Source organism: Budorcas taxicolor, chromosome 1 (assembly GCF_023091745.1).
Source record: "Budorcas taxicolor isolate Tak-1 chromosome 1, Takin1.1, whole genome shotgun sequence".
Classification (NCBI taxonomy): domain Eukaryota; kingdom Metazoa; phylum Chordata; class Mammalia; order Artiodactyla; family Bovidae; genus Budorcas; species Budorcas taxicolor.
In genome coordinates, this window is record NC_068910.1 from 145,554,682 (window position 1) to 145,579,686 (window position 25,005).

At 46.9% G+C, this 25,005-nt stretch overlaps 1 protein-coding gene across 2 annotated transcripts in view; it reads left to right on the forward strand.

Annotated features, from left to right (window-relative positions):
• Nucleotides 1–21,968: 21,968 nt before the first annotated feature.
• Nucleotides 21,969–25,005, forward strand: part of ETV5 (ETS variant transcription factor 5) — a 58,819-nt gene continuing 55,782 nt past the window's right edge. For both annotated transcript variants that reach the window (XM_052658289.1, XM_052658361.1), the window contains exon 1: nt 21,969–22,083. The gene's annotated coding sequence lies outside the window, so the exon portion shown is untranslated. The remainder of the gene's footprint in view (nt 22,084–25,005) is intronic.

Sequence of the window (25,005 nt, forward strand, 5' to 3'; positions counted from 1 at the left end):
AAAGTCAGAAAGCAGGGCTTCCCTGGTGGCTCAGTAGTAAAGAATCTGTCTGCCAGTCCAGGAGACACAGGTTTGCCTGGTCCAAGAAGATCCCACGTGCAACAGCGAAACTAAGCCTGTGCATCACAAGTGTTGAGTCTGTGCTCTAGAGCCCGGGAGCCGCAATTATTGAGCTCACATGCCGTCACTACTGAAGCCCACACACCCTAGAGCCTGTGCTCCACAACAAGAGAAGCCACTGCAATGAGAAGCCCAAGCACCGCAACTAGACAGTAGCCCTTGCTCACCCCAACCAGAGAAAAGCCCGCACAGCAACAGAGACCCAGCACAGCCAAAAATAAATAAAATTATAAAAAGTCAGAAAGCAGCAAGAAACGGTGATAGGAGCAGCTAGGAAAGATCAGTGAGAGCATATGGATGTGGTCACGGTCTCAGCATCAGAGTATTCTCAGAGAACACTTTGCCTACCCTCCAGCCAGAGCTGGACTCCCCAGGACCATACCTCTCTGTATGCGGCCACCTCTGCTTGAGGACTTCTGCTGATGCACGGCCCACCACCTTCCCAGGAAGAGTGGTTTTCTGAGCCTTAGGTGCCCCTTGCACCCACATCTGCCTGCCATTCGCTCCCGTTGGTGGGCCCTGACTTGGTCACTAGAAACACAAAATAAATATTTCCTGCCTTCTGCAGGGCAGCTTTCAGATGTTTGGAAACATCTGTCCTAATTTTTTTCCCCCCTCCAAACAACATTCTCTAAATCCTTAAGTCATCCCTTATATGGGTCATACCCTTAGATAGGGTCATCCCTTATATAGGATCATGACTCTCAGACCCTAATCTATTCTTGCAGCTTTCTCTGGAATGACAGCAGTTTGTCCACATCCCTCCTAAACTGCGGTTCCCAGAACTGAGCACAGCACAGGATTGGGTGGACAAGTACAGAGCCGCATCCTTGCTCTGGATGCCACGCTAGCTTTCTTTGGCACCTGTGCCACCCCGCTAATTCATCTGGCCCTCACAGCCAACCTCTCCTAGCCTCTAACGTGTGCTAATAATGACCACTAGTGCGGTGCTTCACAGATCACAAAGTCCTTTCAGAAACACGGTCTCTTTTACTCTTCACTACAAGCCAGTGAAGTTGATTAAAGATGAAGAAACTAAGGTTTTTCCAAGGCCACATTGCCAGGCTCAAGCCAAATCCATGCTCCTCCAAACACACCCATGTTTGTCTTTTCACTTGAACCTCTGTTAAGCCCAAGAAAGTCTCCCTGACATCATCTATTAGTGTCTATTCAAAATCATCTTTTCTGTTCCATTTTGTCTTGTTTAATTTCTTCCCACCTTCACCCTATCTCCATCTTTTGACTCCCATTTCTACTGCCCCTCAGCTTAAAAGGAAGACACCACATCAGAGAGGAAAGACAGCAGAAAAGGACAAAGTGCCAGAGAGAGCCTTTGGGAGGGCGGAGCTGGAAGAAAGCCTCAGAATGGGCAATGTGAGGTGGCATGTGTGTGCTCCACAGAGGGTTTGTGGGAGTGCGTTCCATGTCCCATTCACTGTGTCTGGTCCTGACACCAATGCAAGCCACCCAGCCTATCAGAGTCTCACTTTGAGGGGCAGGCATCTCAGTGAGACTAGTCCGTTTCCAAGAACTTTCTCAGTTCTGTGAATCTAATAGGTAGAAAAGTTATGTCTGACTCTTTGCCACCCCATGGACTGTAGCCCACCAGGCTCCTCTGTCCATGGAATTTCCCAGGCAAGAATACTAGAGTGGGTTGCCATTTCCTTCTCCAGGGGATCTTCCTGACCCAAGGATTGAACCCAAGTCTCATGTTTGACAGGTGAAGCCCAGGTTGAAAAGACTTTATTGTTAATTCAACAGTTCTTTTATTTCAACTCAATGAAGATATTGAACATCAGATATTGCACATGAATTTCTTTTGCTAAAATAAAGAAAAGCAAATATGGCTAGGGGTTATGGCAATAAACAATGTTTATTTCACCTGATTTCCAGTCCCGAGTTTTGTGGGGGGAGGAGGAGAAAAGGATTACAACAGCTACCTCTCAAGAAGCAGGACCCCAAGATTAAGGAATCCTCAAGGAGGCTAAACAAGAGGCTCTGCAGCTGTCACCTGACACCCTCTTCACAGGGTACTAAGAGCCCCACAAAGAACAACCCTTCCACTGTGACCACTTAGATGATGTGGGAAAGGAAACCCTTACTAGTTAAGCAACTCTTGCGTGCCTTTCTAGGGCAGTCACATGATAAATGTTCTTAGATCGTTGCATTAAGATAGGAAATACCATGCATGTCTTTATTCTTCCAGAGCAGAGCTGTTCAATAGAGTTATAATGTGAGCCACCTATGTAAGTTTAAATTTCCTAGTAGGCACACAAAAGGAATAAAAAGGAACAGGTGAAATTAACTTTAATCAAATATTTAACTCAGCATATTTCAAATGCTATAATTTCAACCTGTTCTCATATAAAAATGAGTTACTTAACATTATTTTTTCATACTAAGTCTTCAAAACCAGTATTTAATTTACATCAGCAACTAGCCTGGGCTAAGTGGCTACCATATCAGACTATGAGAAGCTCTCATAGTATCTGGTGCTTCCCCATCACAGCACTTCCCCAGCACAGCTGCCTGCTTCATGGTCTGCACAATCCACCAGACTGGAGCTCTGGGATGCCAGGGGCAGTGCAGTTCACCGATACACTCCCAGCTCAGTGCTTGGCACGAATAAGATAGACCCTGACAAATATTTGCCAAGAAAGCAACGAAGAGAGGAATCCAAGCTGTCATACCCAGTCAGTACAGGGAAGAGCTTGGGTTTGAAACTATGTCCATCTGATGATAAAATATACCATCCCTTCACTATATCATGCTACCTCCTAAACTTCAGGAAGTGTTATGAAAAAAGCATGGTCTTTAATGCCAAACAGAATTGCATTCAAGCTTCAGCGAGGAGACCAGTAATGGGGAACTCACTACAGAGGTTATCAAAGCAGTTTTGTGTTAGTTACCCTGCTTCTCTTAGCTTTAATTTCCTTACCTGTAAAATAAGATGATAATATTTACCTCTCAGAGAACTGTGAAGAGGACATGTATCTTGCAAACATTAGACTCTCTCTCAATGTTAGTTTCTTTTCCTTGTCTGATTAAATGGAAATAAAACATTCTTATCTGGCCAAGGTTTAATCACGCAGCAGCTTTGACCCTATCTAGAGAGGGGAAAGTAATGAAAAGCAAACCAAAATTTGAGAAAGGGAGCCAGCTCCTACCATCTGCCTCCTTGTTTGTTCTTTAAAGAGCGCCACAAAATGCAGACCCAGCCAGGGCAGCCCTAACCTGTGAGAGTGCTGGAGAGTCCCATGCTCTGCTGGCGGGTAGCCTACACACAGCGTGTCCTTCCAAGCTTCCCTCAGGAGCTCTAGCATTTGCCCAGTGGAATCCACCTTCACCACCCTGAGACCTCAGGAGGCTGGAAACTGAGAAGCAGCACAGGTAGAGAGGGGGCCCAGTCAACGCTGAGAGAGTCGGGCAGGAGGCCCTACTTCTTGCTGGGTCTGCCCCTCAGGGAAAGAAAAAGCTGCTTTACCCAAGGTCCTGGCAGGAACCTAGGAAGAGGGACAGCTGGTGAATGCCAAACGGCCTTTGTCTTGATCCGAAAACACTTATCAAAGTTAAACACCCCATCCTAGCTTAACTCCTACCACCCAGCCTCCCCTTGTATGTGCCTCCCGCCCCACCCACCCAGAGGTGTCCCAACTGCATGCCTTGCTGGCACAGTCCCTGCCCGCTGTGCCCCCTCCTCCATCTGCACTTGTGTAGGCCTTCGCTCTCCCTCTCCTACAACCACCCTCCACAGGGAACCCTGTGTGCATATGTGTGCGCGCACACACACACACATACACACCCCGTCTTTTTTCTACCCGTCCCCCTTTGCCCAAGTCTTCCCTACCTCATTTCCACCACCACCATGATCAATACACACACTCACTCTGCCGCTATCACACACACACCCCCTCCACGACCACACTCACACCCACATTTACCACCACCACTTAATATGCTTACTCCTGTTAACATGCACACACTCAGGGTTGCAAACAGCCGGACTTGACTAAGCAACTGAACACCACCACCCCCACACATAGAGGCACGTACGCATCACAACTGACTGTACCACACACCTTCTGCTAGTCCCCCCACCCTTACACACACACACAGAATAATGACCCACCTCAGAATGTTTGATCTCCCCAGTTCTGAAGACTTGTGTCATTCATACGCAAACACCTCTTATCTCCCCTACTTGACTATGACCCGTGAGGACAGGATCTGTTTCTCTGTTTATTTCTGAAACCTGCACAGTACTTGGTTCATGGCTGAGACTCAGTGATTATTTCTGAATGAATCAGTGAATCAGCGTGGGTCTCTCTGGCCTAAGTGAGCAGATAGGGGAGAACCACCATGTAGGCCCTGGGGGCCGGGGGTTCTGTTTTCGGTGGCCGGTCCTGCCTGATCCTGTTCCGCTGCCTCGGTTTCATTCCAAAGGAAATATTTGCTCTGGGAACACATAAAATGTGAATATGTTCTAATCTGTTGCAAAGATACACAGAGCCTTCAGTCTGACACTTAGCTTTCTGAGGGCACTTCAAAGAACTGTGAAAATAAAATGTCCAGGCAGGGAACAGGAAGAGTGTAACCCTTTCCTCCCCAGAGAGAAGAGAAGATGAAGCCAGGGTGATAAATTCCCCTTGGAATAGCTCTCAGTGAAACCTCTGGAGGGGTGCGGGATATCAGCATCCTAGACACGACCAGTGATCAACATTTTCTTTCCTATCATTCTACAGATTCAGAAGTGCCTGATCTGAAACCACACCAACATACTCACACCAGAAACCTCTACTTGATGTCCATGGTGAGCTAATGGAGAAATCTACCTCCCAGGAATGTGTGGGAGTTGACCAAAACTCTCTCCAGCTCTCCGGTCTCCTGGAACTATCCTTCTGCCCACCCAAGCATCATGTGCCCTGTATCTGTGTACCTGTATTTTAGCAAAGATGGAGCACAGCTGGAAACATCAGAAAAATAAAAAATTCCTCCTGGCAGAAAATTCGAAAGAGATCTTTGTAGTTTGTTTGTTTCCTACTAAGGAATTCTTAGAAGTTCAGAACCTTCCATAATAAGCTGTCATAGGATACAGTTGTTTCCGAATACGGCCTCAGGTTTGATTGCAGGGTTTTAAAGTGTCTGACCGAGGAATGCGATGTTTCAGTGTTTAGCCAGCCCTGTCCCTATTACAGGCTGGGAGGTGGGGGTGGGGAAGCACAGCATTGAATTAACAGTTATGGAAACCCAGTGTGTACAAATTAAACCATTTATTAAACAACTGAAGAGAGATCATTTAAGATCCCTGCAGTGGACTCTGAAACTATAACCCAGGATGCCCACTTCATTTCCATGTCTTCATTTCCAAGTGTGAACCTTCTAGATTGGGCTATCCTGGGGGGACAGGCATATCTATTTAGAATTCTGGGCTGATCACGCCTCAGCCCCTCCTTAGGGCACAACTCAGCCACCATTTCCCTCCCCCTTCGTTGGTGTTCAAATCCTCTCAACAAACTGCAGGTGAGCCTTGATGGTGTCCACATCTACCTCATTTTGTAAGTGGAGAATCTGAGACTCAGAGAGGTCAAGCAACTTGCCTGAGATAGCCCAGCTCAAGTCAGAAGTCCAATTTGCTGACTTTAAAGCTCCTTCCCGGGGAATCACTTCACCAAGGGAGCCAGTCTGCACAAAACCCAAGGTCTGCCTATTCCTACCAGTTGTTTTTCAAAGCAACTGTTATTCTCTACTCATTAAATTCTGTCTTTTAATATATGTAATGCAATTTAAAAGGTACACAATAATAACCTGATCAATTCAAACTGAATTTCAAAAATTCAGACTTTTTAAAAAATCTCTATATTTCTTTTGAAAACTGCCTTTTACATTCCCCCATTACAAAGTGATGTGTTGACAACACCCCAATGCTCTGAGTCTTACTGCCTCTCCCAGGAGCCAGATGGATGCCTCTGACGCAGTCCTCCCTTTGCCTGACAGCTGTCATTCACAGTGAAAGGGAGCCTTTGACCCTCATCTGAAATAAGCAACGAAGTCTAACCAGATCTCCAACAGTCTGATCTACACTAATGCACACACACACATTGTTCATGGTAGTGCTGTTCTTAACTTCAAAAAACTGGAAACAGCCTAATATCCAACAGCAGGGAATTAAGTAACTGTTGTAGCTGTAAGAAGGTGTATTAGACAAACCTTAAAAATGGAACTCATGGAGAGTGTTTAATGCCCTAGGGGGACATGTCTATGATATAATGCTAGGCAAATGAAAAGTTATGTTTAAAAAATATCTCTAATATACAAAACAGACCTCGCCCCCCAAAAAAAAGATAGGGAGGAAATATGTTTAAATGTCAACAGTATTCATTTATAGAATTATGGGTGCCTGTTCATTTTTCGTTTTTGTATTTTCCTAATTGTACACTATTGGAGAAGGAAAGGGCAACCCACTCCAGTACTCTTGCCTGGAGAGTCCCACGGACAGCGGAGCCTGGAGGGCTACAGTCCATGGGGTCACGAAGATTCGGACACAACTGAAGTGACTTAGCACACACGCATGCAATTGTACACTATGCATATATAATGATTTTATAATCTGAAATGTTTTTAAAATTTTAAGAAGTCTGATTTTAAAAATTAAAAACTTGGGGGAAACTACAAAAATGTATTAAATATCTGAAAATTCTGATTGGAATTAGGCCATAAATTAAGAAAAATTTTTGAGTATCAAGATAGATATGAACGCTTGCCTGTTAAAAAGAACAACTTCTACTTCCGATCCTACTCCCTTACAAGTAAAAATGTACCAAGTCTTTTAAAATAACAAATGTAACAATGTGCAGGATTCTGTTACTTGTCAACCATGCACTTGGGTGGAAAATAGCTTGAACTGACCTCTACCATTCGTGGTCAGGCTTGATGAAGGGCCCCTGGAAGAAATCCCTGGTGTGTGGGGGGTGGAAAGGAGGCAGGCGCAAGCAAGCCTGCACCTCCTCCCCAACCCTACTGTGAGCTTAGTCACTCACTCACTGAAAGAATTTAAGACGGGTTCTCCCCCTTCTCTGCCAGCCAGCAGAGGCAGAAAGCCGCAGCAGCAGCAGGACATGCTGGGTTGACGCCAATCATTCCGAAGCTCTCGGAACACTAGCAGCGCATAGACAGCCTTCGCCATCCTGCCTGTGGACTCGGTCCTGTTTATTTGCACTTTGGGGTGATCTGACCTAGGATGAGAAGGCACCTAACAGATGCTTTGCTGACCTTTTCTTTTTCATCTGGAAGCCGCAGTTTTTCTCTCACCTCTCTGCTCTGAGGCACTTGAAGCCACCCTTCATCCATTTTCATTGATCTTCTGCAGCTCTTTCCACTTGTCCCTCCCTTACTCCAGAACTTCCCCTGGTTCTCTCTTGCTCAAGGAATCAGATCTAGACTCCTCAGATCTCCAAGACACAATCCGTACTCAACCCTCTCCAAACCCATCTTCCTCTGACCTCCACCTCCCCCATCCGCCCTACCACCCACCTTAGCATCCAGCCCAGGCCTCCCATCTGGCAGGCTGCACGTCAATGGCCTTCCAAAGTCCCATCCAGTGGAAAGAAATGTTCCTTTACTAAAATAGAATAATGGAGTCTTGTCCAAACTGTGCTCAAAGATACAATTTTCCCCAATGTTAAGTTTTCTCCCATCAACTTCTGTTAAACCTTTGGCACCAGCAGCTCTGCCTAGCGCTAGTGAGAGCCTACAGATGGCAAAATGAAAAAACAAGTCCCTGGTGAAAATTCATGGAAAAGCCTCAGGAACAGCCCATCACGTGTCTTTAACAGCTTGTTTATTTCACAGACATGTGCTCACGCTTGTGGTTTTATATGTACACATAAAATAAATTTCCATTTTCTGCTAATAAAATTGTCATTGGTTCATGTTATAGAATTATGTCTCACATACTTTTATGATGGTCTTTTTTTTTTTAATCTTCATGGTCTGCTAAGAAAATTATGTTTGCTATGAGCCAGGACACTGGGTGATTTTACAAACCACTGCTTTGAACACAGGATGCCCCTTTTCCAACATATCTCACACACAGACACGTTTGTGCCTTTGTCATCTATGATCTTTGAACCCCTCTGCATTCTGCAAGGTCTCATTGCGCAGCCTTCATGAAGGCTTTCTGCCCTGTCCTGAGATCCAACAGAACTCCTTTAGTTCCTCTAGAAATCCATGAATAAAAAACACTAGACATCAGAGAAAAGTAAGAAAATACTAAGTGAAATCTACAAAAGAGGAAATAATACTGAGAAGCAAAATGTTGGGAACTCTTTAATTTACTGAGGTCGTGGTGTAGGGGGACAGATACTAAAAGCATCAGTGATGGTCACGAAAGGTTAGCACCTAGTGCCTGCATTCATACAGAGAAGAGGGGAGGGAGAAGATGTAGTATGTTTTCACTCTATGCCAGACATTGTTAGGTGCTTTTTGAATATTTATCCCTCCTCAGAAATCTTAAGATTTGCATGATCCTCTTTATTCTGCAAATGATATGACTGTGTCTCAGCAAGGTTGAGGTTGCTCAAAGTCACCCACTTAGCAAGTGGCAGAGCCAGGAGGGACACCCAGGTCCACTGCCCACATCTACTAGGCACTGGATATTCACTCATGCTCTCCCTGAACAATCCAACAGCTCTGTGAGTCAGGAGTTGTGATTCCCATTTTTTCAAGGAGACTAGAGTACAGAGAATTGAAATGGTCTGATGACAGTCACGTAGTTATGATGGCGACCGGGGTTCTTGGCCTTTCCTAATCAACAGAAATTGACTAGCAGTCAGACATGGAGAAGGAAATGGCAACCCACTCCAGTATATTTGCCCAGGGAATCCCATGGACAGAATCCCTGGTGGGCTAAAGTCCATGGGGTTCCAAAGAGTCGGACACAACTGAGCAACTAATATTACTTCTACTAGAGGACAGACAAGAAATTCAGACGAGGCTTGACTGGGGCCCCTGCTGCAGCAGAAGAGGAGCAAAAACAAGTAGGTTCCCTTGCTCGTTCCCTAACAGGGGCAAGCTGTTTCCTTACATGGGGTGAGGGTAGGGGTGGATTCAGGGGTCAGGCCAGAGGTGTGGCCTAGGTGTTTTGTCCATAAAGCCTCTGCTTGCATTGCAGGAGACCTGGGTTCAATCCCTGGGTCGGGAAGATCCCCTGGAGAAGGAAATGGCAACCCACTCCAGTATTCTTGCCTGGAAAATCCCATGGACGGAAAAGCCTGGTAGGCTACAGTCCATGGGGTCCCAAAGAGCCAGACACGACTAAGCGACTTCACTGCACTTTGGCGATACTGAGTGCAGCAGGCATGCACAGCACCCTGCTTTTTAGCTCCCGACATCCTGGTTTTGCTCCCAGCTCTTCAGAAGTGGCAAGTGGGGCGGGGAGGTGGTCTTTTTGTATCTTGCTGTCCAAAATTTGCCCCAACCTCGCATGCACGTAATTATTTTTTATCCCTTATGGTTTCTTTGCATGTTGTTGCTGTAGAAGACATTTGTCCAAGTGCAAGCATGGCAGCAAAGGGTCCTGGGTCCCAGCCTGTGTCAGTTAGCAGTGATGGAGGTGAGCTAGGAAATGGGCATTTAACTTCATGTCCACCCTTGATTCACCAGGCAAAGAGTACAGGTATAACTTAGTAACTGCAAGTGAAGGCAATGAATCTGGGGAGCAGGGGGAGCTAATTCACCCACTGAAAATCTTTGAATAAATCAAAAACTGCTTCCAGACAGGAGTCTATAGAGCTATTACCATATGGATTACCTAGTTACCATTTACATTTGCAAGGTGTACGTACACACAGTTGTAAATGAATGCTGCCTGCATTCCAGTCAGGATGCGTGGGTTGGAAAGGGTAAAACATGGATTCCATAAGGAGAAATTACATCTAATCCTTGAAGGAAATTTAACATACAGGGAGGAAGAGGAAAACCATATTTAGTTTTTATATTCTGCTGTGGCTGAGATTACCTTGTCGGGACAGGCCCTGAGGTCAGTTTCCAGTTCAAGATGAATATTCCTAGGTGGGAAAGTCCAGATGAAACCCAGATAAATATCCAAAGCAATTAGGTTATGGAGAAAGGAGCAAGGAGAGTGAGGAAAGATTTCAAAAGCAGTTCAAGTCAAAGGGTACATGAAATCCTCCCAACCAGGATGCTACCTGGTAAAGGAAATTCCTCAGTGGTCAGGCTGAAATGTCTATCATTCTTGGCTGCCTAAAGGAGACAGACAAGCTGCCCTGGGGGTTTATCCCAGGAAGCTGGCCACCTGAGGCCCAAGGAGAAAAGGAATGTGGTTCTTCCAAGCTGTTCAAGATTGCCTGCCCAGTGGGCAAGGGGGCGCCTGTCGGGGAGCATCTGGGTTGAATAAATTGATAAGGATGCCGATTCCCCTCCTTCTAAACAAGGTCTGGACTTTCAAAATACAAATGGGAGATTGGGGCATTCAGGAACATGATTTGCTCTGGGTTGCTAAGGGCCAAGATAAGGTTCCCACCACGCTCCATGCCACCCCAGATCTGGATAAAAGGAAACCCAGTGTCCCAGGCCCAGGTGCTGCTGCTAAGAAAATGCAGCGCCTCCCTCAGCCCACACCCTGAGCTATCACAGAGCCCAGGTCGTCCACTCCTTGTTCCTTGCCACCAAGTGGGCAGGCTGAAGCTGGCCATGCATGAAACAAATCCATGAAGAGAGGGTAACTCAGGCACCCCCTTTCTTGAGCACAGGGTTTTGCTCTGCAGTAGAGGTGGCTCAGTGGTAAAGAATCCAACTGCCAGCACTATTTACAATAGCTAGAACATGGAAGAAACCTAGTTGTCCATCGACAGATGAATGGATAAAGAAGTTGTGGTACATATACACAACAGAATATTACTCAGCCATAAAAAGGAACACATTCGAGTCAGTTCTAATGAAGTGGATGAACCTAGAGCCTATTATACAGAGTGAAGTAAGTCAGAAAGAGAAAAACAAATATCATATACTAACACATATATACGAAATATATGAAAGATGATACCAAAGAATGTATTTGCAGGGCAGCAATGGAGAAAGACATAGAGAACAGACTTATGGACATGGGGAGAGGGGTAGAGAGTGTGAGATGTATGGAGAGAGTAACATGGAAACTTACATTACCATATATAAAAAAGATAGCCAACAGGAATTTGCTGTATGTCGCAGGAAACTCAAACAGGGACTCCACATCAACCTAGAGAGGTGGAAGATGGGAGGGAGATTCAAGAGAGAGAGAATATATGTATACCTATGGCTGATTCATGTTGAGGTTTGACAGAAAACAACGAAATTCTGTAAAGCAATTATCCTTCCATTAAAAAATTAATTGATTAAAAAAAAGAATCCACCTGCCAACTCAGGAGCTGCAGGTTTGATCCCTGAGTTGGGAAGATCCCCTGGAGAAGGAAATGGCAACCTACTCCAGTAATCTTGCCTAGAATATAGTATGGACAGAGGAGTCTGGCAGGCTACAGTCCAGGGGGTCGCAAAGAGTTGGACATGGCTGAGCACACTTACACAAGAAGTCACTCGCACCTTCACATGTTCATTCATTTTTAGTGACCGCCTGCTAAGCAACAGGTGCTGTGTTTGGGGCTGGGTAATTCACAGGCATCCAGGAGGGTCCCTATTAGAGGAATTTCTCCTTTGGGCAACACAGCCACACAGACAATGTGATTGATACACACTCTCCTGAAGGACAACACAGGAGAAGTCGTCTTTGTGTGCCTTTCGGTTGATGTCTGAAAGCACCTGTGTGTATCCTGTGGTTTCAAAACGTGAATGATCCCTCTTTAATGACTATATAGGATCCCTGATGCCCTGTCCCCAAGTACCCAACTAGCTCCCCTCCCAATCACATCTCCTCCTGGACCGACAATCTACAGTTTAGCCACACCCCCCAGAGACCACCAGGCCTCCGTGTCCATGCACTGTTCTCTCTGCCTGGAAGGCTCTTCCCTCCTCGCTCAGCCCAGCAAAGTTCTAGTAATTAATCACTCAAGGGTTGGCCCAAATGTCAAGCCCTCTGGTTCTTCCTTGACCCTAACAGGAAGTACTCACTGCTCCTTCGTTTGTACTCCCAGAACCCATTTACAGGCCTCAGCTATGACGCCTGTAAACACTGTATAATGGCTATTTGTTCCTGCGCCTTTCACCCGCCTCCCACCAGACTGGGAGCTCTTCTCAGCAGACAAGCCCCACGCGGAAGACACCAGTCAGTCAATAAATGTTTATGGATGTGGAAATGAAGTTTACGGCTGGGTAAACCCCCGTGTGTCTTACCTTAATAAGGTAAGGGCCTATTAAAAGTGATAGCCCAGCCTTGTCTGACAGATGGGAAGTGCTGTTCACCTTCCACGGCCAAACACTCTGACCTCCTTATTGCTGAGCCTCCATATTGCTGGGGTCACGGGGAGGGTATAGTGGGGTGGGAAAGGGCAGGGGGCAGAAATACAGGGTGGTAAAGTCCAACTTGTGTTTTTTAAAGGCTAAAATGCGTATACTTAGGTATGATTGTCTAGGCAATAGAGCATATCTAGAAAGTGTTACTAGTGTAGGATTTTGGAGGAGTGCAGGCTAGGAGATGACGTGGGGAGTTTTCCATTCTGTACCTTTCTGTGATTTGAGATTTTTCATGAGTCTCTGTCACTTTTCAAACAAATAAGACATGAAAATGAATCCTGTGACTATATCTTAAATGAACAATGAAACTTAGGTGGCGGTTTACCAAAGAACATACACTAGAGTCTCACTGGAGTGTTCATGGGCTTCCCTGGTGGCTCAGATGGTTAAAAGAAAAATAAAAAAAAATCTGCCTGCAATGCAGGAGACCTGGGTTTGATCCCTGGATCAGAAAGATCCCCTGGAAAAAGAGAATGGCAACCCACTCCAGTATTCTTGCCTGGAGAATTCCACAGATAGAAAATCCTGGCAGGCTATACAGTCCAGGGGGTTGCGAAGAGTTAAACAGCTGAGTGACTAACACACAGAGTGTTCACAGCAACGTCATTAATGGCAAAAAAAAAATCTGGAAACCACTCAAGGGTCCACTAACAGTTAACTGGAAAAATCAGTTATAATGTATTCATACAATGGAATACTATACAGCAAAGAGAATGAGCAAAGCACAGGTGCACACTACGAAATGGATGACTTTTCCAAACATCATGTGGAAGAAGCCAGATACAAAAGAGTATGTACTGTAGGATTCCACTTATATAATGTACAAAACCAGGCAAAATTGATCTGTGATGCTGGAAGCCAGGACAGTAGCTACCCTTGTCGGGGGCGGGGTTAAGTTAGTGACTAGAAGGGGGATTGAGGGGGCCCTTTGGGAGGGGTGAGCTGAAATGTTTTGTAGTCTAGGTCCTAGATGCACAGAAGTGTTTGCTTTGTGAAAATTCATTAAGTTCCACACTTACGATCTGTGTACTTTCCTATATGTACATTATACATCAGTGGAAAGCAAATAAACGCATGAAATAGGCCGCAAATGAGATGCCTGAGCATTCCATTACACCAAGCTGACAGCCCCCTTGAGAGTCAAACGGTGAACTTCCATCTTCCTAGATGGCCAGCTGTTGGCATAGCAGTGGGAAATGGGATCTAAGCCGTGGTTCCATAATGGTTTTATGAGCACCTGTGCACCACGCAAGGGAAAGCCTGAGTGCAGAGCACCTGAGCACCTCCAAGACACACAGCAGCCCGAGTTTCCTGGAAGGAGATGCTGTTCTCATACTTAGCCTTTCTAACCCAGTAGTTTGGCTTTTTAAGGGCTTCCCAGGCTGCACTAGTGGTAAAGAACCCACCTGCCAGTGCAGGAGACTCAAGAGACAGAGGTTCAATCCCTGGGCCAGGAAGAGAAGACCCAAGTGACTTAGCATGCAAGCACAGGGTTTTTGATGGGCAAAAAGGGAGAGGAGCACGGGTAAAGAGAGGTTTTCAGGTGGGCTCTGGTTTAAATGGAAGCTGTCTTACATCCCAGAGATTAGGTGTCAGAGACAGACAGTAAGAATCAAGATGGGGAAACATTAGCAGAGGCCATCTGTTAGCTGTGCAGTCACTAAATCGTGCCTGAATCTTTTACAAATCCAGAGCCCATGGACTCTAGCCTGCCAGGCTCCTGTGTCCATTGGATTTCCCAGGCAAGAACACTGGAGTGGGTTTCCATTTTCTCTTTCAGGGGCTATTCCTAACCCAGGGATTGAACCCATGTCTCCTACATTGCAGGAGGAGTCTTTACCACTGAGCCACCTGGGAAGCCCGTGAGGCCACCTACGTGTTTTTAAACACTCTGTTTGGCTTCAGGTAACAACAGGCAGGAAGACTGCTGGACACCTGATTTGAAGCCTTGGGATGGAATCCACACTGGGGGATTATTTCACCTGCAGGCTCTATTACCAGTCAGGCACAGTTGATCTCTTTGTCCAACTCAAAATAAATACAACCCCTCCCTCCACAGGCCTGACAGAGCCAGGGCGGGCACTCACAAAACAAGCCAAGAGCTGAAAAAAACTGCCCTCCTCACCACCCGCTCTCCGCTGCCATGGTGAAGCAGGTCCATGAGAGGATGTGCCTCTCAGCCCACCATTCGCTCAGCCTGCTCACCCAGCATGGCCGGAGCAGACTTCAGAGCCGAAAGTCTGAGCCTGCCCAAGCAAGGGTTAACCTTTGACCAAAGGAAACTCTCCATTAAGGAGAAAGAACCAAAAGGCAGACTCCGAAAGGTCAAAATAGTTTTTGTCAAGTCTACACATTCAAGTTCATTCACTTCCTCATTGGAGGGGGCCCTTTTGCTCTCACTCAGAACCCACAGGCGCAGTTTCAAACTCCCTTGGGTTGCGGGTTTCCAAGGTCATGGTCCATTTGAGGCTGAAAATCCTGGCAAATATGAAGAGTTGCTGGAAAAGGATGTTCTTAATGTACTGACAAGTTCTGACTGACAACCTATCATGGAAAAGGAGCAGGAAGACGCTAAAGATCAGACACGGGTTTCCCCAGAAGCCCATCAACCTGAGGCTGCTTCACACAGGAACCCTTCACAGGCCTCAGAGGTACAGTAGCGTGCTGCCAGGAGACTGGCAGCTGTGTCCTGCTTGGCCAGACCCGAGGGCCCAGGAGCCTCAGGAGTGACTGCAGGGCCCCCAGGGTGCAGTAAAGATCCTGCTGCTGGGCTGGACTCCTTTCTGAAGACAACAGGGAGCCACAGGAAAGCTTCCAAAGATTGACATCCACTGTTTTGAGAAGGTTTGAGGCTTAAGGAAGAAATTCCCCAGTCATCAGACAATCTAAATATGACATGTGCCCCCAGGTTTTCTTGATAGTGGATGTTTTATAAAGTCCAAGAATTGACAGTTGGGAGAAGGAGTTAGGAGAGAGGGTGTCCTTGAGCTCAGAAAATGAGCCAGGAGAGGAACGAGGTGCCACTAGGCCATGAGTCACAGGGTCAACCTGTTGGGTCAGAGACCCTGCTTGCTCCTAAGTGTGAAGACTCAGACATCAGCTTTTAACTTCTCGCTTTGTTTTCACATCTGCAAATTGGGTACGATCACCACCTTTGAGGAGGAACGGGAACACTAAGTGACCACGTATGTGAAGGGTCTTAGCACAGAGCCTGGCATCTAGGGCATTCTTAGTACAGGGGATTTCCAGTCTTTCTTCTGTGACTGATAAAGACAAATTCTAGCTGGCCCGGAATAACAATGCAGAAGTCTGCCTGGGATTGCTGGAGCACGTTCCTAAGGAAGCAGAGCAACTCTCGTGGGAGAGGCCAGGAAGCAGCCAGAGCCCCAAAGGCAAGAGGAGGAAAACCGACAGAGTGGGAGATGGCTGGAGTGAAGACCGTATGGTAAAGTGGCTCCTAGCAAGGGCTGCTCACGATCTGAATAGGGCTCCTGACTCCAACTCTTCCTGGCTGTGTGATCTTCAGCAAGTTACCTCTCTGCGTTTTGTCATGTATGAAATAAGGACAATAATGGTTATCTACATCACAGGGTGGTTAGGTGGTAAGTATAGGCAAAGCCTCTAAATGGCCTGGCACAGAAAAAGATCTTTCTGTGTCAGCTATTGTCACTAAGCATACGTGCCATCCCTGGAGCTGAGATGGCCCAGCAGAATGGTTACTGGCCGGGCTCCAGAGGGGGCCCAGTGGGTACCCTCACCCTCTGAACATGTGCTAGCCACATAGCAATTTATGTAACCTCCCTGTACCTAACCTTCCTCCTCTGTGAAAAGTGGAGGTGATAATAATAGTACCTCCCTCAGAAGGTTGTTGTTGGGACTAAATGTGCTAATACGTGTGAAGTGTTTAGAAAAGTGTCTGGCTCATATGAAGCACTCAGTAAATGTCAGCTATTATTATTCCCTGACTACAAAGAACCCTGAAGACAATATGGCACCTAGCTGTTTAAAGAGACATTAAAAATCTAAAAGATTTTCTTTTCTTGCCTCAGTTTTTAGGGTATTTATATCTGAATTCTACAGAGGAAGGTGTGCCAGCCAGATAGAATTCTTTATGCCATGAGGACAAGAAACACATTGCTGTACCCTTCAGATGTAGTCCTCAAGTTCCTTCGATCATCCTGAACAAAAATGGAAAAGGACTCCCCACAACCCAGGGTCGTGAAGCCCACACCGTTACATTCAGACAGGGTTGCCCTCCTCACAGCATTTCTTCTTTAAGGTTTTTTTTTTTTCCATGTGGACCATATTTACAGTCTTTATCGAATGTATTGTAATATTGTTTCTGTCTTATGCTTTGGTTTTTTGGCCACAAGGCGTGTGAGATCTTAGTTCCCCCACCAGCGATCAAACCCTTCCCCTCTGCACTGGAAGGTGGATTCTTAAGCACTGGACCACCTGGGAAGTCCCTTGACGCGACTTCCAAGAGAGGAAAGGGAGGCATCGTCCCCTGTGAGGGGACACACATTTCCCACTGCCATCTTGGTGATCAGCTTAAGGCAGGGTTACCTGCCTTATACTTAAACATGCTTTGGGGGGTTTAGAGGAAGACTTTAAAACCAGTCCTCTAACGGGAAACAGAAGCTTTCAGGCTGGGGGCAAGAGACTCGTTTTTCTATCCTTCCGTTTTGTTTCTCTGAAGACATACTGCAAACTGAAGAACAACGGGCTAGCTATCCTACTGCGACTGAGTTTTGCTGCTGCCAGAGGACAAAGGCTAGATTGACACGACATGGATGTTTCTGAGGGCTGGTCTCTTTTTGTTATCGTTCCCAGTCCTGTTTCTCTGCTGAAGAGAGAGTGTGCTACATCAGAACACAGGCTAGAAAAATCCTCCAATGTAAGTGATGTTCTTAGGAAGACACACTCAGTGTACTAAACAAATAACTTCAAAATATTGACCCATATTCACTCTTTCAAAGGGCTTCCCAGGTGGCACAGTGTTAAAGAATCCACCTGCCAATGCAGGAGATGCCAAGTGACACAGGTTCGATCCCTGGGTCTGGGAGATCCCCCCAGAGTAGGAGATGGAAACCCATTCCATTGTTCTTCTGGGAAATCTCATGGACAGAGTAGCCTGGTGGGCTACAGTCCATAGAGTCAGACACATCTGAGTGTGCACACAGCTGTTTTAAAAGCAAAGTTCATTCAAGCAGATGGGGGTGGGATGGGGATGGGAGTCATTAAGAAGGAGAAGCAGGAGAAAGAGGTGAAGACAAGAGACATGATAAACGCTTATCAGTGAGGAACCGACTCTGGGCCCAGGAGTCAGTTGGGAAAGTGCATCACGAGTTATACCCTCATATTTCACAGCAGAGCCAAGATGCCTGAGCCCAGGGCCTGATCCCCATCTAACACAAGCTCCTAATCCTCAGAGTCATATTCTTTGATCTGGAGCAATCCTCTAAGTTCATCTAGCCCACCCAGTGTAATAGTCCCTCTGCACTGAATCTTTCTGCCCTAACGCCTCTGGTGATAGGAGACTCATTACTAGCAGCAGCATTCCTTTTGGGAGCCACTGCACACATTCCAAAGTCCTTCCTAACCCTATACTGAGTTAAAACTCTGACTCCTTATGACTTCAACCAGTTCTGCCCTCTACGATTTGGGGTTCAAATTATATTTCCTGGTGGTTTTCTGAGCAGAGACACATGCTATGTCTCCCATACATGGGGTCCGAAGCCTACTTGCCTTAGTGCTATCCAGGTTCACAAACCTACACACTGTGCAACTACTGGCAGATTAGTTAATCTGTGCCCTTGTTTGTTGTCTATTGTTAATATCTGTACTTTATAGAGACCAATACTATTCTTATGGGGATTAAATGAGAGAATCTATAGAGAATTGTACATGGCATGCTCAGGTTTCACATTAGGTAAACTCAGGTCGTTGAATGGTACAATAGATGGTGGGCTCCTCCAAGACAAGGACTGGATCTTACTCATTGCTAACATTTTTGCTGCACACAGGGTTTGGCTGAGTATTGGGTACAAAATAAATGTTTACTGAATGACTCATTAGTTGGCAAGAGCTCTGCTCTGGTGCAAATCCCTCCATGATCTTCTGTCAATGACAATCTTCTCCTAAAAATCCATCTTCCAACTCCTTCCCTGCCCCCAATCTAGCTGCTATTACCACTTGGGCTTCCCAGATGGTACAGTGGTAAAGAAGCCACCTGCCAAAGAAGGAGACTCAGATCCCCTGAAGGAGGAAACGGCAACCCACTCCAGTATTTCTGCCAGGATGGGCTACGGTCCATGGGGGTCACAAAGAGTTAGACATGACTAAGCTCGCATACATCATTACCACTTAAACACCCAGCTTTTCTTCCCAAGGTGGGATGGAGAGCCTTGGCTTGAGGCATAGGTCATCCAAGTTATACTTTAGGCTTCAAGTCCAACCCCACGGAGGAATTCACTGAAGTGTCCTGTATAGTTTCCCTGTAGCCAGTGTGATTGATGTGCCAAGGCTTATATGGTAAAAGACATGTGGCCCCATGGGCTGCAGGCCTACCCAAAGGTTGGGGCCTGAAGACAGATTGACGAGGAGTTCTGAAGCTCTTCTGGAGAAACTAGATCAAAGGGCAGTACAAGATGGGATGAAATGGGGCAGGAGGAGGGCAGACAAGCTGGGGAGGAGGAGGACTGGAACCTGGAACTATCTGGGCCTTGAGTCTAGGGAGGGAGACAGCCCTCGGCAAAACATAGCGAGCACAATTGCTCTAGGGCTGTGCTCTCTAGGGGAAAACTTCACTGCAGCTGGGGTGGGGAGCATATTGCTGTCCTGCTACTGCTAAGTCACTTCAGTCGTGTCCAACTCGGTGCGACCCCATAGACGGCAGCCCACCAGGCTCCCCCGTCTCTGGGACTCTCCAGGCAAGAACACTGGAGTGGGTTGCCATTTCCTTCTCCAATGCATGAAAGTGAAAAGTGAAAGGGAAGTCGCTCAGTCGTGTCCGACTCTTAGCGACCCCATGGACTGCAGCCTACCAGGCTCCTTCGTTCATAGGATTTTCTCGACAAGAGTACTGGAGTGCGGTGCCATTGCCTTCTCAGATTGCTCTCCTAGGACACTAGATATCACGGAAGTGAAGTGAAGTGAAGTGAAGTGAAGTGAAAGTCGCTCAGTGGTGTCCAGCTCTTTGCAACCCCATGGACTATACAGTCCATGGAATTCTCCAGGCCAGAATACTAGAGTGGGTAGCCTTTCCCTTCTCCAGGGGATCTTTCCAACCTAGGGGTTGAACTCAGGTCTTCCGCATTGCAGGCAGATTCTTTACCAGCTGAGCCACAAGGAAAGCCCAAGAACACTAGAGTGGGTAGCCTATCTCTTCTTCCCAACCCAGGAATCTTCCAGCAGATCTTCCCGACCCAGGAATCAAACCAGGGTCTCCTGCATTGCAGGTGGATTCTTTACAAACCAAGCTATCAGGGAATCCCTAGATATCATGGAACTGCTTGCTAAAAGTTCAGAGCACTTTCCCTCCCACCCACCCATGTCCATCCCATTCTTTTGCAAAGGTTCATGCTTGTCAGCACTGGGCCTAGGAATTACAGGTTTCCTTTGGTGAATTCCGATCTTTCTTGGCTGTAAATGACAGACCAAGTCTTCCCTGGTGGTTCGGATGGTAAAGAATCTGCCTGCAACACAGGAGACCCGGGTTCGGTCCCTGGGTCAGGAAGATCCCCTGGAGGAAAGCATGGCAACCCACTCCAGTGTTCTTATGTGGAGAATCCCATGGACAGCAGAGCCTGGCCTGCTACAGTCCCCAGGACCTCAAAGAATGGGACATGACTGAGTGACTAACAAGAACCTTAAGTGGAAGCAGAAAAGAAAGTGGGAAAATTTTGACTTAAAAAAAATTTTTTTTCTCTAAAATCCACACTCCAGGCCCATGGTGGTAGGAGGCAGCCCCAGAGTTGGCTAGGGCCCCCTTTTATTAGGGGCTCTCTCTTGATATTTGGTTTCTTCCCTCTCCACCCCTGGCACATGGGGTGAATGGCAGGGCACACAAACGAGAACAGAAGAACTCCCTCACAAGCCCCAGGATCCTGGGAGAGTAGAGAGCCGCCCCACGGCCTTCACAGGAGGAGACAGAGGGGGCGGAGAGGGGAGAGGGCTGCTTATTTGTTTCCTGGAACACTGTGTTAAGAATCTCAGCAATTGCAGTTAGTGCCCGGTCGTTTGGCAAGCAGAGTAGCTTCTCATCGTTCCCAGCTGCACGGGATCTAATTCGCAAATACACCATCTTGCATTCAACACTTAAATGGAAAACAGCAGTCCCAGGAGGGAGGCAGGTGATCCTACCTCTGTAAGGCCCTTTCGGAGGGATTTATGTTTCTAGGTCGGCTGACTGACTGGCGTCGTCTCTGGAGAGGATTTCTTTGAGCGCCGACCCTCTCTCATCTCGGGTCCTAAAACCCACTCTGGCGGTTATAAACTGCAATTAAACGTGGGGAGAAATAGAGATTTGGTTGGGCCTTGGCCTGCCAGTATAAAATAGTAACTAAAATCTGTTTGAGAGCTCAGATTTTAAAAGGAAGATACTGCTTATTCTTCCCTCACTGGAAACCTAGTTAAAGGAAATTAAGGCCTCTCTTAAAGGTAACTAAGATTAGAGAGCTCGGTTTCCGTTTTCTGTGTTTCTGTGGGCCGAACGCCCAGGTCGGTCAGCGAGTTTCTTTCTGGGTGGAATGACGGATTCCTCTCGTCTGAATCCTAAAATGATAGCTTCTTTTGGTTCTGCAGCTGCGAACGACTGGCGCCCAGTAGCCGTATCCTGGCGGGGGTGTTGCTGGGAGTCGGGGGTTTTAGGGGGAGAGAAGCAGGAGTGAATGGGAAAGGGGAGAGAGCCAAACCTCGGTAAAAAGTTGAGAGAGCTGCGAGGAAGGAACGGCAGCTCCTCGAGGCTCTCTGCCCCTTTAAGTGCTTCACTGACTCAGCTAAGCTTCCCCCTCAGGTCGCGTTTTTTATGAATGAAAAACGTCCTTATATTCATTATATAAACAAGCCTGAGCTGATTGGTCAATGGTCCCCCACTGCATAAATTATGCAAAACAGACCCCTGAGAGGTAGGGAGGGACGCGCTGTTGACCAATGGGAATCTGAGTTGATGGGGCGGCTTGGTTGGATTTGCCCGCAGACAGGGTAAACAAGAAGCGATGGACAGCCGCTGGAGCGGCCTCGGGCCAATGGTAACGCGGCTGGGCTACAGCCGCGGGCCAATAGCAGAGGGCGGAGCGGCAGGCCGCTGGGGGCCGGGCCAGCGCTCCAGCCTGGTTGGCAGCTGCGGCGCAGAGTCCAGCCGCTGGTGCGCGGAGCGGTTCAGTGTTCTCGGAGCGGTTCGGCCCAGCCATTAGCCTAGGCTCCCAGGCCCGGTGCGCGCGTGCGTGAGCGCGCCTGCGCCCCGGGGCCGCTGCAAGGGGAGGAGAGCCACCGCCTCAGGTGAGGGGGCGTCAAGTGGACAGCGGGGGCTTCTGAGTGGGGTGTCCAGGAAGGGCCCAGCTGGCTAGAGTTCACTGGCTGATTCAGAATCCTCAAAGTCAGGGTGCACTTTTTAAATCGAGGTTGGGCCCCCTCCCTCGCGGAGCTCACCGCCCTCCTCTCCTCCCGGGGCCCGGTCCGGTTCTGTTCCTGGGAGGCGTCGGACGGGGGCGGCTAACGGTTCCGGAGCGCGAGGAGAACGGGTTTCTGCACGTCGCGGGGGAGGCCGGCGGGAACGCGAGGTGCGGGGGCTCCCGGGTGGGGATGGAAGGGTGCGGAGTTGCGGTCTTTACAGTCTCTGGAGATCTGAGAACCTCGAGGGGACTTGGAGGCTCGCGAGAAGAGGCACTCCGCCGATCTTTGCAGTGGGGAGGAGGCGGCAGAAAGCAGCTTAGGGAGAATGTTTCAGAGGTGATGCGCCCCCACCCCAGTACCAGGAGGGGTAAAGTGACATAGGCATGTGCAGCGTGTGGCGTTGGGGGTCGGCCAGGAACTTATGCAGGCCTTGCAAGTTTCAGGTTGTGGAAAGCGGACACCCAATCCCCCCCATCCCACCCCCAGCAGACTGAGGGCGTCAGGTTGCCGGCGATTCTGGAGAAATCGGGGAACATAAGAACCGCGGCCTGGGGATGGTGGAAAAGAAAAAGATGGGTGCGGAGGGGGATGGAGAGACGTTGGAGCTTCGAGCTGGATTTGGGATCTGACCGAATTTTCAGAGGGGAGGGGACCTCTAGGGGGGAGCCGAACTCCTGATTGAGGAGGGGTGCCAAAGAGAGATGTTTGGAAGGGTTTTGGGGTGGGGGAAGGATTGGAGGCGGTTGGTAGCTCCCGGCGCCGCAGCTCGTTTTTATGAATGTGGGTGACTTTATGAATGAAGCGGGTTTCTTTCGTTGGCTCGCTGCTCCCTGCGGCTTTTTTTTTTCCTTTCCTTTTTTTGTGAATGAAGCATTGAGCTTTCTTCCTAAAACGCTGGGGTGAGGGGCCTGCGTCGGAGGCAGGGCTTGCGTTGGGAGTGGGGGCGGGGGCTCATCTGAAGGAGTTTTCATGAATGGAGAAGGCTGGGAATTGGGTGGAAGTGTGTCTTGTTTTGTGAATGGGGCCCAGTGCGAGGGATCCAGTTACAGCCTTTACCTGATGTGGCGGCTGCGGCTCGCTCTCTCATTCATAAAACCGGGCCCGCTGCGCGCCGCGGGGGAGGGGCCTCGATCGCGCCGCTAAGCTGTGTTCAAGTTTTTCCTGGGGGTACCGGGAGGTGGGGGTTGGGGGGGGCACAAAGGAAGTGGTCTAAACTCCTGGATGAATTCGAGCTTTCCCTTCAAGCTTAAAAAAACATGTGTACTTTGAACGCGATTTTTCTAGCCCTTGAACTTTGAGAGCTGCTTTAAAGAACTTTGTTACCTCTTCTTTTGGGTTTGCTTATAACAGCTTCTTTAATTTTTTAAAAACTATTTTTGCTTTTCATGAAGTATTTTTGCGTCGTATTTCATTGTGAATCTCTGAAAATATCTACCCCTCCGATCTCCTACCCGTTGTCCACTTCTATAGACGTTTACAGACTTTCTAAGGCCATGACTTATTTAAACTGACAAATTTTTGAAGGCTACAGAGAACTCGTTTTCTTGCCCTTCAACTCGCTGCTGATGCCCTGTCTGATTTTGTTTACGGGTTGGTGACATTTGGGAAGAAAACTTTATGTTGAACTTTTTAGCGCTTGTTTAGAAGGCATGCAGGCAAGCTACCTGGAGTGTTTTTCTAGGAAGTTACGAAGTGTGTAGTTTTGCTCCTCTCCCTCTGACTTTGAAAATATTTTATTACTTGGACTAAGGTGCGGAGGGGAGGCTGGCGGTGAAGGGTTTCCTTGTATACTAACATACAAAAATTTGATATGCTTCACACAGTATGAAAAACAAATTGGATGCCATTGCCCACTGAGAAAAGGTTCCCTATTTAAAATTTGTATACTACTTAAAAAGATTTATCCTTAATTATTTTGAATTGCTTAGAGCTGGGGTGAGTGAAATTAATATTTCTCCCATTTTATTGACCTAACTGAATTTTTATTTGAAGAATGGTACCTTCCTGACATTGTTACTTTATACCTCCCAAATTAGAAACAGTTCCCTCCTGTCCATTTGGATCCCCAGCCTCTCTTTCCAAAACCCAATACTTGACAGTGCTGAAACAGTTTAATTTTCTAAATCATGTAAGAAAAATTGATTTCACTATAATAAACAGATTTTTTCTTTCCGTGAAACTTTTAATGATTTTTAAAGATCTGTGGTAGAGATGCATTTAAAATATGTGTAATGGAATTTAGTTAACTTTATGCATTAGTTTTCTTAGCTATTTTATTCTTTTAAAAGTTGGAAATGTTATAGCGTTCTTTGTGAGTTGCCATGGAGATATCTGTGACATTACCAACACTATACCTGTTTGGACAAAAGATTTAAGTTTTAATGAAGAGTTGTGTCTGAAGATAAGTATATCTCTGGATCCTTATATTCTTGGAACTATATATAGTTTTTTACCACTGACCTACAAAATACTTTTAGAAGCACTATGTATGTCAGATTCTTAATTGCAAATAATTTGGAATGCTTAAACCCAGTTTCTCTACTTCCCATCACTGTACTATCAAAAATTAAATTGTCTTAAAAAAAAAAAAAAAAAAACCCTAACACTACAAACACCCTGGGGAATCTTCTTACAGAAAGAATTTTGAAATCATCTTTTTAGATGAAAATAAGGTCCTTTTATTTATTTATTTATTCATTTTTTGGTAGGAGACAGATGGTAGTAAACCTATAATCTTAATGATTAAATAAAAAAGATTAAAAGAATGACTAGGTGAATGGATTTGGCACTAAGTGTACCATGAATCTT